The 12917-nt window shown below is 44.5% G+C and overlaps 1 protein-coding gene across 6 annotated transcripts in view; it reads right to left on the bottom strand.

Annotated features, from left to right (window-relative positions):
- RAD51B (RAD51 paralog B) overlaps nucleotides 1-12917 on the bottom strand; it is a 647682-nt gene that overhangs the window by 53771 nt on the left and 580994 nt on the right. The gene's annotated exons all lie outside the window — the stretch shown is intronic.

Consider the following 12917-nt stretch of genomic DNA (forward strand, 5'->3'; position numbering starts at 1 on the left):
TCCGAGACTAAATTGGGTCTTGATCTCACAACGCTAGGATCATGACCTGAGCTGAAATCAAGAGTCAGATGTGCTCAACCAACTGAGCCACCCAGGCACCTCTGCATTGGTAACATCTCATTTCTTAAGCTGGGTGCTGGTGCAAGGGTGCTCTTTATGCCTTTTGTACGTGTGGAATTTTCCTAATGACTTTTCAATCTCTGTGGGAAAGCTCATGGTGCGTGGAGGCTGAGGAGCTTCTTAGCTTCCTTCCCATTGTCATGGCTTGTAAGTTGCTTTTTTTTTTATTCCCTTTGCCAAGGTCTCAGAGGCAACACCTCTACAGAAAAAGCAGGACAGAGAGCTTGACTCTCCCAGCCCTTGGGCGTGTGGTTACTGGAACCGAATGCTTCCCAACCAGGGAGGTGTGAGGAAAGAGGAATGAGTCTAAGCCCCATTTTGTGTCCTCAGGGACAGCTTACATGCCCCCTGATGGACACTGCCCCAAGTTCTTTTTCAAGTGAATTTCCCTTCAGCTACACTGTTTGCTTTTCCTGCCAGAGCATCCTGCCCCCTCCAGTGCAGCCCTGAGGAGACCCAGCCCCTGCCTTCCTGGTGTGCAGAGCTTAAAACAAGAGCCCTCTGCCCATCGGACATCCTTACCATTTCCAGCTATTGAGTGTAATCAGGTGTGCCAGGATCTGATTTCAAAGCCCAAATCCAAGGGGCTCAGAGGAATCCTTTCTCCCTGTTGCTCCAGTGGGAGACAAAGGGGATTGAACAAACAGGATATGCTGAGAGCTGCATGGACACAGCCCCGGCAAGACAGGCAGGCGGGCGGGCCGTAGGAACAGGCAGCCCGTGAGCTGGGGCGTTGGCATGTGTGGTTAATCATGCCCAAGAGAAATAAGAAGCAGGACAAAAAGAACAGACACAGCCATCTATCTGACTGCCTTTCTGGATGATGGTTCCTTATAGATAGTCACACTCTTGCAGGGTCTGGAGAGTTATAGAATCCCTACTCTACTAGAAGGTCCTGACTCTGGCCATTTACCTTGCAGTTTTTCTAGAAATTGTGGGGCAGGAGAGAAGTAGAACTCAGGGATCTACAAGCAAGTCAGGACTGATGTGGGGTGCAGTTGAGAGAAGACACCCTGGCTGCAGCCCAATGTTTGGGTCCTGGTGATTCTATTTGTTTCTGTCCCTGTTTCTATCTCTTTTATCCCAGACTCTAATTGCTGGGCTTGGGAACTTCCATCAAGTAAACTCTCTCAATCATTAACTTGAAAAAGAGTCCAAAGTCATTCCAGAGAACAGAACCCTCCTTACGAGGATATTTCCTCCTCTCCTTCCTGCCCAGTTTTATATGGAAGAAATCAGAGATTAAAATAATATTTAGCAAGACCAGATTTGAAAGCAAACATAGGTCATTGAAGGCAACAAGAGTAGGAAGCAATGTGCACTGGAACCGGAGAAGCCCTGGGGATGGGCACACCCCCTCATCAGTGGCAGAACTTAATGGTATCTGCTCCCAGTTCACCATCTTTGCGAGATACTGTCACTGGTGCTTCCAATTAGAGGTACTTGGAATATTGCCTACAGGCACTTCTGGTTCTTACAGGCACCTCACATTCTGTGAATGAGGCAGGAAGCACAAATGTCCTCCAGTACACAGGGAAGTCCCACACAACTGGAGAACGATGCCAGCCTTTTACTAATAGAGCATTGGTGGAATTGGTCATTTCAGATATTCAACTCAACCTTGAGCTTCTCCGACCCAGAGTCTTTGAACATAAAACCTACGGAAAGAGGATCTGAGAGGGAGTAGCAGATTCTAAAGGACACTGTTGGTTCTAGATGAAATAAAAAGCACCTGGAAAATGAAAACCTGCATGACATCTATAGTTAATCATTGTCTCCACAGGCAACTCTGAAACGAACTCAAAAGCTTCCAAGAGAGATTTTAATCTGGCATTACACATCAGATTTATGGAGATGCTTTCTCCTGGGGCTAAAGTTCTGGGTGCTGGAGACTCAGAGGCTGCTTCTCAGATAAAATAGTTCTGGGGATATACAAAGTTGCTTTGCCCCTATATGGTATAAGTAGCTGGCATGCTAAGAATGGCTAAGAAAGAAAATCAGAGCTAAGAGTGGATATGTGGAAGGCTCAATGAACATGCTGGTTATAAATGATTTCTGTTTATGTAATGAGACAACATGATTAGAGCTTTTCCTTAGTTAAGTGACCAGAGTGGAAACTGAGTGGGGGTCCTTGGGGGGAATTCTAGCTACATTAAATGAACTAACTAGGGCCAGTTTGGGAAGGGGCAGGGGGACACCAGAAGACACCATCCAGATGTCTCTTAAAGGGAGAGAGTTGATGAATCCATCATTCTACTCATAAGCAAATGACCTTCACAAAGAATTTGAATTCTAGGGAGATTGTAAGCAGAAAATTGCAATGTCTTTCAGAACTCCATTTGTAATTCAAGATGAACCACTGTTAACTCTGAGGTTACCCAGCCAGGGAGGGTGGGAAAGGCAGGCCCATTAATCAAAAGGTGGCAGGAGACCCCTCCAGGTGAGCTAACTGAAAGAAGGGAGGAGATGTGCCCAGGTGGAGGAGAGAAAGCCACAAAGAAAACAAATGCCCCTTCCCTCATTTTCTGGTGTGGCCAGGAGACAGATCTGCTTGAGGGAAGCAGATGGTCTAACCCGAATTCCCTCTCAGAACCAGAGTGATTGGAGCTTGTCTGAGTAGAACTGAAATCCTTGCTCTGACATGCACTAGTCTAATGCACATGTCTAATGTTTTATGACATTAAACAAGCTAGTTAAACCTGAAATTTGGTCCCTCACTTATAAGATGGTGTTAATGGTACCTGCCTCAGAGGGTTGTTGAGGAAATAACTGATCATTTATGGATCATCCTTATTTGTGCCAGGCCTGGGATCAGAGGCTGGAGAGACAAGGGTGAAAGGGCAGACAGTTTCAGGAGATGGCTTATGGAGTGAACTGAGTACAGACACTGCCTAACATATAGTAGCTGCTCAACAAAGTCCTTACAAATTATTTCCAGCCCCGGGGTGCCTGGGTGGCTCAGTCAGTTAAGTGTCTGATTCTTGATTTTGACTCAGGTCATGATCTCATGGTTTGTGGGATGGAGCCCCACGTCAGACTCGGTGCTGACAGGGCACACAGCCTGCTTGGGATTTTCCCTCTCCTCTCTCTGCCCCCCACCCCCTTTCAAAATAAATAAATAACTAAACATTAAATTTTTTTTTCCAGCCTAAAATTACTAGTCATGCTGTGCAGAATGAAGAGAGGGTAGATGGGCAAGGCTTTGCTGAGTGGTGATGGTGCAGCTGAGACCTGAGTAACAGCAAGGATCCAGTCCTGGGGTCTGTACCCTGCCCCCTACCAACAGGGCACCTGCTGTGCACAAAGAGTTTGAGCCTGACATTACACCGCACTTTCTAGCTTCAAAAGTGACTCTACGTATTAGAACAAATGTCAGCAGTTTTCAAATTTGTTCATTGGAGCAAGAGCTATTCCATGGAGAGCCTGCAGGGATGTGAGGAGAGATTTTGAGCTCATATTCTCTTCAACTAGAGTAGTCCTTCTTTAGTTGGTTTTATATCCTGGACCTCTAAGAAAGATCCAACCTATTTATTGAGTGTCCTTAATGTGCTTGACACTACTCTGGTGCCTGGGGCATTCGGTGAACAAATCAAAGATGCCTGGCCTCCAGAGCTCATCTTGTAGCAGAGAAGACACACCGTGAATGGTAAAAAAAAAAAAAAAAAGAGTTATTTATTATGTTGCATGGTGATGAGTGCTTTGGGAAAGGAAAAGTGGAACAGGATGGGGGTAAGGAGAGTAGGCTGCAATTTACACAGATTAGGTCTCATGGACAGGTGACATTTTGGCAAAAAGTTAGAGAGGTAAGGGAGGTATGCCAATATCCGGGAAAGGAGATGAGGACATCAGCTATGGGACTGTCTGGGGAATATGATTCTCTCAAAGAGTTCAAAGTCCAAAGTCAGTGAGGTAAAGAGTGCTTGGTGACAGGAGGAATAACATGGAGAATGGGGTGGCCATAGCAGGTGAGCAGGGGAAGTAACAAGAGATAACATGGCAGGTGCTGGTGGGCACACTGAGCTCTAAGGGACAGGGGATAGACTTTGCTTTCAGTCCGAGTGAAAAGGGAGTCACTTCAGAGTTTTGAATGGAGGAATAGCATGATCTAATTTAGGTCTTATAACTGGAGAATGGGTCATTGCATTAACCCAAGATCAGACCCCTGGTGAAGGTTGGAAAACCATCCACATGCATCACATGGTCATCCCCATGGCCCCCTGGGGTGAAAACTGGGCAGATTACTTCTATGCCCATTTTACACATTGGGAAATTATGACTCAGGGAGGTCACTGGGGTTCTTTGAGGGCACACACTAGAATGTGGTGGGCTGGGGAATGAAGACCTACAGCCTCCCATGACTTGGTCTCTGATGGGTTGCTGGACATCAGGGGCTGGCTGTCCACTCCACAGTGTCCAGCTGAGTTCCTTGTGTCCTTGAGAACTGTTTTAGTGCAGACAAAAGACCACCTGGGTTTATTTGGTTTTTCAAAATTAGTATTTTATTTATTTTTTTTTTTTATTTATTTTTTTTTTTAATTTTTTTTTTTTTTCAACATTTATTTATTTTTGGACAGAGAGAGACAGAGCATGAACGGGGGAGGGGCAGAGAGAGAGGGAGACACAGAATCGGAAACAGGCTCCAGGCTCCGAGCCATCAGCCCAGAGCCTGACGCGGGGCTCGAACTCCCGGACCGCGAGATCGTGACCTGGCTGAAGTCGGACGCTTAACCGACTGCGCCACCCAGGCGCCCCAGTATTTTATTTATTAAAGTTACACATTTAAAAAGCTCAGTTGTCCCTTAGGCCCTAAAGTTCACCTTACAAATTTTATTCTACTCTGTTTATAAATCATGGATTCTCAAGAAAAGCTTGTAATGTCCTCACATTTCAAAAGCTCCTTCCTTGCCCTATGCCTTAACAATGAACCCAATACATTCTACTTGGTACATCCCACATCATGTATTCCACAGTAAATCATGCCAGAAAGGAAGACAGAGCACTGCTGGGGGGCTGGGGTGCAGGAGGAACTGGGCCAGACATGACTAGACCCCAGGCCTGCAGGGTGGGGCAGACTTCCTGCCAGGCACCCTGTTGCTGGGCAGGACACTAGCGCAGAAGATTCAAGAGGCACCTGGATGAAGGAAGAAAAGGAAATGCTTTCTCTTCTTCCGTTCCCTGTCTCCTTTTTTACCTTTCCTCTGGAGAAAACTTTGTGAAGGCAAAGTTGCAGGTTGATGAGCAGAGGCTCAAGGGACAGATTTGCAGCATAGACCCTCCAAGCCCATCTCCCCTTCCCTCCACTATCCACCCCCCAAGTCCACCACCCACCCACCCCCACCCCTGTCCCCCGCCCCAGTGTATCTCTGCTTTTCTAACTCCTCTGCCCTCCCTTTGCTTCTCAGGACTCCAGTCTTTCCCTATCACTCTCCCTCCCGCTGTCTTCCTCCTCTCCCCTCCCTTCTTTGGGCCTTGGGAGCTCTCTGCCCTCCCCCATCCTAACGCGTCCTTCCAAACCCACACTCTTTGTTGCTGAATTCAAGGTTCTCAATACAATAAAGCTTTGATGATTGGCCCCGATTGAGAAGGAATGTCAGCTTAAATTAATGAAGGGTCTGAATAATAGAATTTTAAAGCAAAGTTTAGTTGCTTTCACATAGTAAGACATCCTTTCCAGGGAGAAAACTGTGCATTCAAATGCAGTAAAAGCTAATGCTGAGCAATGGGGCAATATGTCTTAGATTCTTTTAAATGCTTTAACAGAAAGGGCCGTCTATAATTGGCATATACTTTCTTTGTATCTGAGTGTTTTTGCTCCTAAAACCTTTCATTTTTAGCGACCAACATTTATTTTTATCACTGAGATTTTACCGGGTTTCTCACCGATCTACCAGTTTCAACTCCTGAATTCTTTATGACAGGAGACATTTCCACATGGAAACTCTCTAAAATTTTTTGCTTTTCAATTTCGTGAGCAATACATGAACACATTCTTGTTTACAAAAAAAAATAAAACCTTAGAAATAATAATAATAAATGAAAGTCTTATAAATAATAAAAGGATTTGTGTCCCAGTTTACATCACTTTAAGGCGGTAACAGTGTGTGATCTATAAGAAATTATCCTGCACAAAAATCCCTTTTCAGGGGTCCTATCCAAAAGGGAACCATCTATATCTAACTGGGTCTTGCTTTCTTGCAACAATATGGCATCCATCCCTGAGGCGGGGAAAGCCCTGAGCTCTCCCATTTGGTACCACTATGCCTCATTCCATTCCCTTTCGGTACTGCCACATCCCACCCCTGAAAGGAACACTCACCAAGATGAAACGAACACAGCAAATGTTAACAATGATTGAATCTAGATAAGGGTACTTGAGTGTTTATTATGCTATTTTCTCTGCTTTTATGAATGTTTAAAAATTCACAATAAAAAAAAAAAAAGAAAGAAAAACTCACCAAATGCTAAGAATAGCAAAATAGCCAAATAATCCTTGGAAGAAAAAAAAAAAAAAAGGACTGGTTCTAGTTAATGCTATCCTCTTCTTTATAGGGATCCCAGCCTGGCATTGAGCAAGACTGAGCCTCACTTATAGGTACAGTTACAAAAGAAGTACATGGTGAATTTCTTAGCAACGTGCACACGTTTGTAAGCCCATCATACATATTCTCTTTTCCCCTGGGGGATAGGTTGTCCCCATTTTACAAATGAGGAAACCAAAAGGTTTGGTGTCACTACCTAATAATGCTGGCTCAGTTTCTGTTTTCTTACGAGGCAGCAGGAATTGTTCTAGGCACCTATATGTATTAACTAATTTTATTGTTATGACAACTCGGAGTTACGTGTGTAACTTGCTCAAGATTGTAAAGCTAGTAAGAAGTGGGCTGAAATTTGAACCCAAGCAGTGTACTCATGAGCCCGAGCTCTTAAATACCTACATCCTCATGTGATGACATTACAGATGTCTTTCCAGTAGTCCGAGAGTGGAAATCTGGCAGCCTCCAGGGTTCACTCAGACTGCAAATGTGCCGATTTGGCCCACACAGCATTTTACAATTTTTGAATTAATTGCCATAATTTAAAGATTTATTTAAAGAAAGACTTCATCTGAAAATCCAGATTTCTTGTTCCCTTGAAAAATCAGGCATGCTGGCAACTTTAGGCTGGCATCCCACGAGGTAATACTTGGCTGGATGGAACTGAGTATATACTGCCCCTTTAGGTAGGGCACACTCTTTCCAGTTTGTCACATTCCCCACTACTCCCTGTTATTGCACCTGGCCTCTTTTTGCAGCTCTGTTACCTGTCTAACATGAGCATTTGAGTTTGTAACCACTGCGCTGTAAAAATCTACAACCCCAAGGAAGTAGAATGCAATGTCCACCCTGGTGGCATCAACATACTACCTAAGTCATATATTCACCCATCTGTCTATCCACCCAGCCATCTCTTAATGTTTCCAAATGTCCATCTTTTGGCTCTGCCTGTCTTAGACACCCTCCCTACCTAGCTTAGCCATTCTCAAACTCACTGTACAGAGTCACATCTGCCATTTCTTGGTCAATATCTACTCTTCTCCCACTCAGAAGGGCAGCGTCAGAGGATGGGAGATGATCTGCTGAGGAAAAGTTATGGCGGCTGTAATGGACTGAACTGTGTCCAACCCCCCACCCCATACCACCAAATTCGTATGTTCAAGTCCTAACTCCCAATATGAATGTGCCTGGAGATGGGCCTTTAAAGGGAGGTAATTAGGGTTAAATGAGGTCATAAGAACAGAATCCTAATCCAAGAAAGCTGGTGTCATAAGAAGAGGAAGAGACACTAGGAGTGCACACATATGAAGGACCACGTGAAGACAAAGTGAGAAAGGGCCTCTGCAAATCCAAGAGAGAGAGGTCTCAGGAGAAACCAAACTGACTGTCACCTTGATCTTAGACTTCCAGTCTCCAGAACTATGAGAAAATACATTTCTGTTCTTTAAACTATTCTGTGGTATTCTGTGATGGCAGCCTTAGGAGACAAATACAGCAGGAAACTATTTTTCACGTGTCCTCCGCTTACCCTTCCACCTACCAAGCCCCCATCTTTTTTTCCCCCTACATAATTACCTGACACCCAAAGCCATTTGGGTTAGTTACTAAGAGAAGTTGTCAGCAATCCCAGTTAAGAAGGTCTATTATTCCTCCACTGGTGTAAACACAACCATCAGAATGGGCTGGGAGCATGGGGAAAGTGCTGGGAAGATGCCACTAAAGAATTCTGTCAGTGAGATGCAGTCAGGACATTTCACTAAATCTCATGTACCTGAAATAGGGAGATATTGCCTGAAGTGCAAGCATAAGGAGACTCTGGAGCGGTGATGTAGACATGGAAAGTACTAGTAAAACCTAAAGTGGCTTAAGGAACATTGAGAGCTAGTTGGCTGGTTTTAGCAAGCTGGTTTTTTTTCTGGACAGTCTGAGTCCAGTTTAAACAGTGATGGTCAGAACAATTACTGTAAAATTGGCTTCATCTTAAGCCTTCCTATGGGTTTCCTCCAGGTGTTCTAGTTAGAGAGACTTCTGTTATTAACACAAAGATAGGTGGTTGCTGATTAACCCCAGAAGGGCCCAGAGGACTGGGAGAAAGCCAAACTGGCTTATGCTCCACATTTGCATCAGCTTTCAAGCTGTTGGACTGGTAATGACTGTGCAGTTGGACGGTGGTATTGGAGAGAGAGGCTGGACAAACCCCAGATGGGTTTTCAGATCCCAGGGGACAGACAATGGCAATAGATTTCAACCTCAGATTCTAAATGGAATGAACAGAGATCTGGAAGTAATCCAGAGGAACTGGCTCTAGAATCCGACAGCAGCAGGTTTAGAAACATCATCAGAACTACCTTCCTCACCAGCATAGGCTCCTAGAAACACTGCAATTTTAGTCAGTAGATAAGAATTTGAACAAGGTTTGATGAATGATTTGATCCAAACTGGCATACCCAGAGCTCAGTAAAGGGCAGGGAAATACAGGGTTGTTTAGACTTGCCTCTAATTCACTTCTAGCCTCACTTCCACTGAAAAGAATACAGAGATACTGAAATTTGAATGTAGATGTTTGGGGTTGGCCTTTTAACCCTCTGATGAAGCATAAAGGCAATGGTCTCTAAGGAATAAAAGGCATAATTCAATTTTCCTCCTAGTCCTGTCCTTGATGTGTGAATTCAGACAAAGCATAATTGCTCTGACTCACTTAAACCAGGGCAACACCACACAAGACCAAGCCTCTAAAAATATCACGTAGGTTTGTGAAAAATGCCACCACTGAAGAGCTTTGGAGATCTTGGGAGAACACAATCGGCAAAGACCTTATCTACACAGACTCCACCCCTTGTGTTCTAAAACTTAGTTTGAAAGTAAATTGCTTGGGACTTGAGATTCAAGAATCTGGGACCAGGGCTCCATGAAGCCTGAGGGCGGGGGCCTAGGGAAATGCACGCGTCTGGGATGGGAACTAAGGATGCTTGCAGGGGTCAGAAAAAAGCTCTTCAAGATTAGCACGGCTAGACTGTCTTCCTGCTCTGCTCCATCGGGGTCCCTCCATGGAAGTTTCTCATGTTTCTACTGATGTTTGATTTTGGGAAAAGGGAAATTGTTCCAAAGATCAGAAGAAAGTTACTTTGGTTCCACGATGGGAACAGGTTTTTCTTTAGCTAAGTAAGAAAGGGTTTTATTTTCATTCCTCCTTCCACACCTTCCACAGTCTTCCATATATTCTCAAATACATTTTAAGAGATCTTTCTTCCCACTCACTAGTCCTACACCTCTGTGATTGGGCACTTCAACAGGCTGAGAAGCTGGATACTGGATCAGGTGTTGGGGGATGAGAAGCAATGGGGGCTTAGGCTGTGACTGGAGATTAGGTCTACAGTGATGAAACCAGGGACCGGGGGGCAGGGTGGGGGGAAGGAAGAAGCGAGAGAGAATGAGTATCCTTGCAGCACTCCTGTTAAGGGCTCAACAAGCACACTAGGGCCCATCCAGTCCTCGCCCCCTCACAGATCCTCTAAAGGAAGCTGCCATGCCCCCACCTTCTGCTATTAGGTAGCTATATTTATAGCTCTTCCCTCAGCCCACAGCTGACTGGCTGGCTAACAACCAATGATGTTATCTGGGACAGAACAGTAAGGCAAGCCTGAGCCAATGAGATTGTCTCTTAGGAATTTCAACTAGAAATACCAAGGTAAAAAGCCAATGGGAACTGAAGTTGAAAGGCTGAGGTATATATGGGGGAGCTTAAGAGCCCAGGATGAGCCACATGCAAGTTGAAGTCTTTCCTAAGCAGAACTACAGTCTGTAGAGTATGTCTGCTGAGAGAGGGTACCTCAGGCAGAAATACAGAGGGAAGCAGAGACTCTGAGCTAATAAGTCGCCAGGGCTGCTTCTGCTCCTAAAGGCTTTCCAATCCCAGGCCATCTATACCCTTAAAAATACCTTTTCCTTTTTAACTGAGGTAACTGAGACTCTTCGCAATGAAGAGAGCCCAACTATAACAGTTTGTATGAGTTCCATGTAGGTAAGCTGAAACTGAATTACCTGAAGACTTTTGCTTTGGGGAGAATGAGTAGTCTGGTTCCCTTAGCAAACATGGCTACTGCCATTCCTTATTTGGAAGCATCTTGTGTACTTGAGATGAGGTTTTAGGCAGGCAGGAAATAGTATGTCCTAAATTCTCCCTTTGTTCTTATGATGTCGGGGTAGGCCAAGACTATGTTTGAATCCTGAAGAAAGGAGGTCTTGCCATCTACAAAAAGTGGGCTTGTCTGGGAAAGTTAAGTCCTTGTAAAGTTACTAAGATCCAAGCCTACAAATCTCTTAGAAGGAAGCTTTAAAACCATGACTTTTTACCTACTTAAAAGGAGCAAAGAGGTGTCCAGCCATGTTGGTTCACTAGTGAGATCTCGTGAATCATTTCTCATCTCCAATTTCAGGGCTTAGGAGGGCTAAACTGGAAGGAAAGCTGAGAGCAGCCCTTGTCAATATGAAACCCCATCTATTATGTCCACAGCCTGTTGGAAATGTCCCCCGGCAAGGCTGCCATCAGCACTTGACTGAAAACACATGGAAACAGCCCACTCAGAGCAGGAATTCATTATTGGAAGAATAATAAGGGAAAGTTTTTTTTTTTCTTCTCCTCTCTCTCTCTCTCTCTGCTGGGAGAGCTGCTTTCTGGAAAAGTCACAGGGCTTAGAGGGAATTTGAATCATGTCTGGTAATAAGAGGAGGAATGGAAGAGAAAGGGCACATTTCCAGAAGGTTCTTTCATATGAAGCATGATGGTTCTGGGCAACTCAAAATTAGTTGTTCCATCTTAGATGTATTACTGAAATCAGGCCATGACTCTCTTTAACCCCTTAGCCTTTCCTGGAGTTATTAGTGTCTGATAGCTCCATGGGGAAAGTACCTAGAGTTAACTGGTTTTCTGTGGCTACACCTCTTTCAAAAGGGTTGCCTGTAGACAAAAATGCCTGTAGACTAGAAAACTATTTGGTTTTCTTTCCTCAACACTAACCCATAAGTCTTCAATATGTGCTGGGTGATCTAAAGGAAAGGTATATACAAGGCATGAGTGTGAAAGAAGGAGATAAGTGCCAGCTCGCTGGCTATAGCATTATGTGGCAGGCATTATAAGTGTTCACTAATATCTAGTCCTCCTTCTCTTCCAAATACAGAGGAGTTCTGTACTTCCCACCTTCTTGCAGCTGGGCTTGGATGCATGACTGCTTGGCCATGAGAGCAGAAGTGATGGGTGCCATTTCTTGGGGGAAACACTTAATTGCTAGGGCACAACCCTTCTCTCTCTTCCCCTACTGTGGCAATTGTGGAAGTACATGTTGACACTGAGATGGGATACTGAGTCATCACATGGAGGACAGCGTCCTGGGAGAGTCTCTCAGACATGCAGACTTTAAGTCACTAAGATTTCGGGGTGTTGTTTGTTTAGGCAGCAAAACCAAGTCTGTCCTGATTTATGCCCACTATTTACTGGTCTACTCCCTTCCCAGATCTGTTTGGAGCTCTGGAGAACCTGTGCTCCTTCTGAACACTGTCCTCACCAAAATTCAGAGAGGTAGGCAATGTACTTTCTCTCACACTTAGGATATTCTTTTGGGGAATGTGATGGGATCCTTCCCTCCATTTGAGCAAAAGAGGCCTCTGTTGAATTCTGTAATAGAACAAAGAAAGTCTTTTCATAGCCAAAGGACAAAAGTGATGGCGACAATATTGAAACCAAAGGAAAAATGAAAAATTTCAGAAAAAATTTCAGAAAAAAATGACACTCTCAAGTGGCTCTAAGACCACACTTTTAAGGTCTGAATCTGATCTTTTGTACTTCCTCTTGCCTTCATTCCCCTTTTACCCATTACCTAATCCTCATTCCCCATCTCCAGAATTCTCATTTGGCAATCCAGGTTTTGCCAGATAATCTTTTAAATCCTATCCCTGAGTGGCAACTTTGCTCACAACATATAACATAGAAGCCCTATGCGTAGAGTTCAGAACTTCTGGGCTAATCCAGAAATGTTCACTCTGTGGGCTGATAGGGACCATTTCACTGGGACTGCTGCCCATTAACAGAGTACCTAGGAGGCTAGCACAATTATGGGAACAAAGTTGACCTTTGACATATAAATGCATATGTACACACACACATAGAAAAGAAATCAGTGAGTAGGTTCAATACAAGTTACCTCACTAGCACTCATGGGAGGTACCAGGTTTGGCAGCTTCTCAGCTCATGAATACCACCTGTGTCTT

Source organism: Puma concolor, chromosome B3, assembly GCF_028749965.1.
Source record: "Puma concolor isolate L17-30 chromosome B3, mPumCon1.1.hap2, whole genome shotgun sequence".
Lineage (NCBI taxonomy): Eukaryota > Metazoa > Chordata > Mammalia > Carnivora > Felidae > Puma > Puma concolor.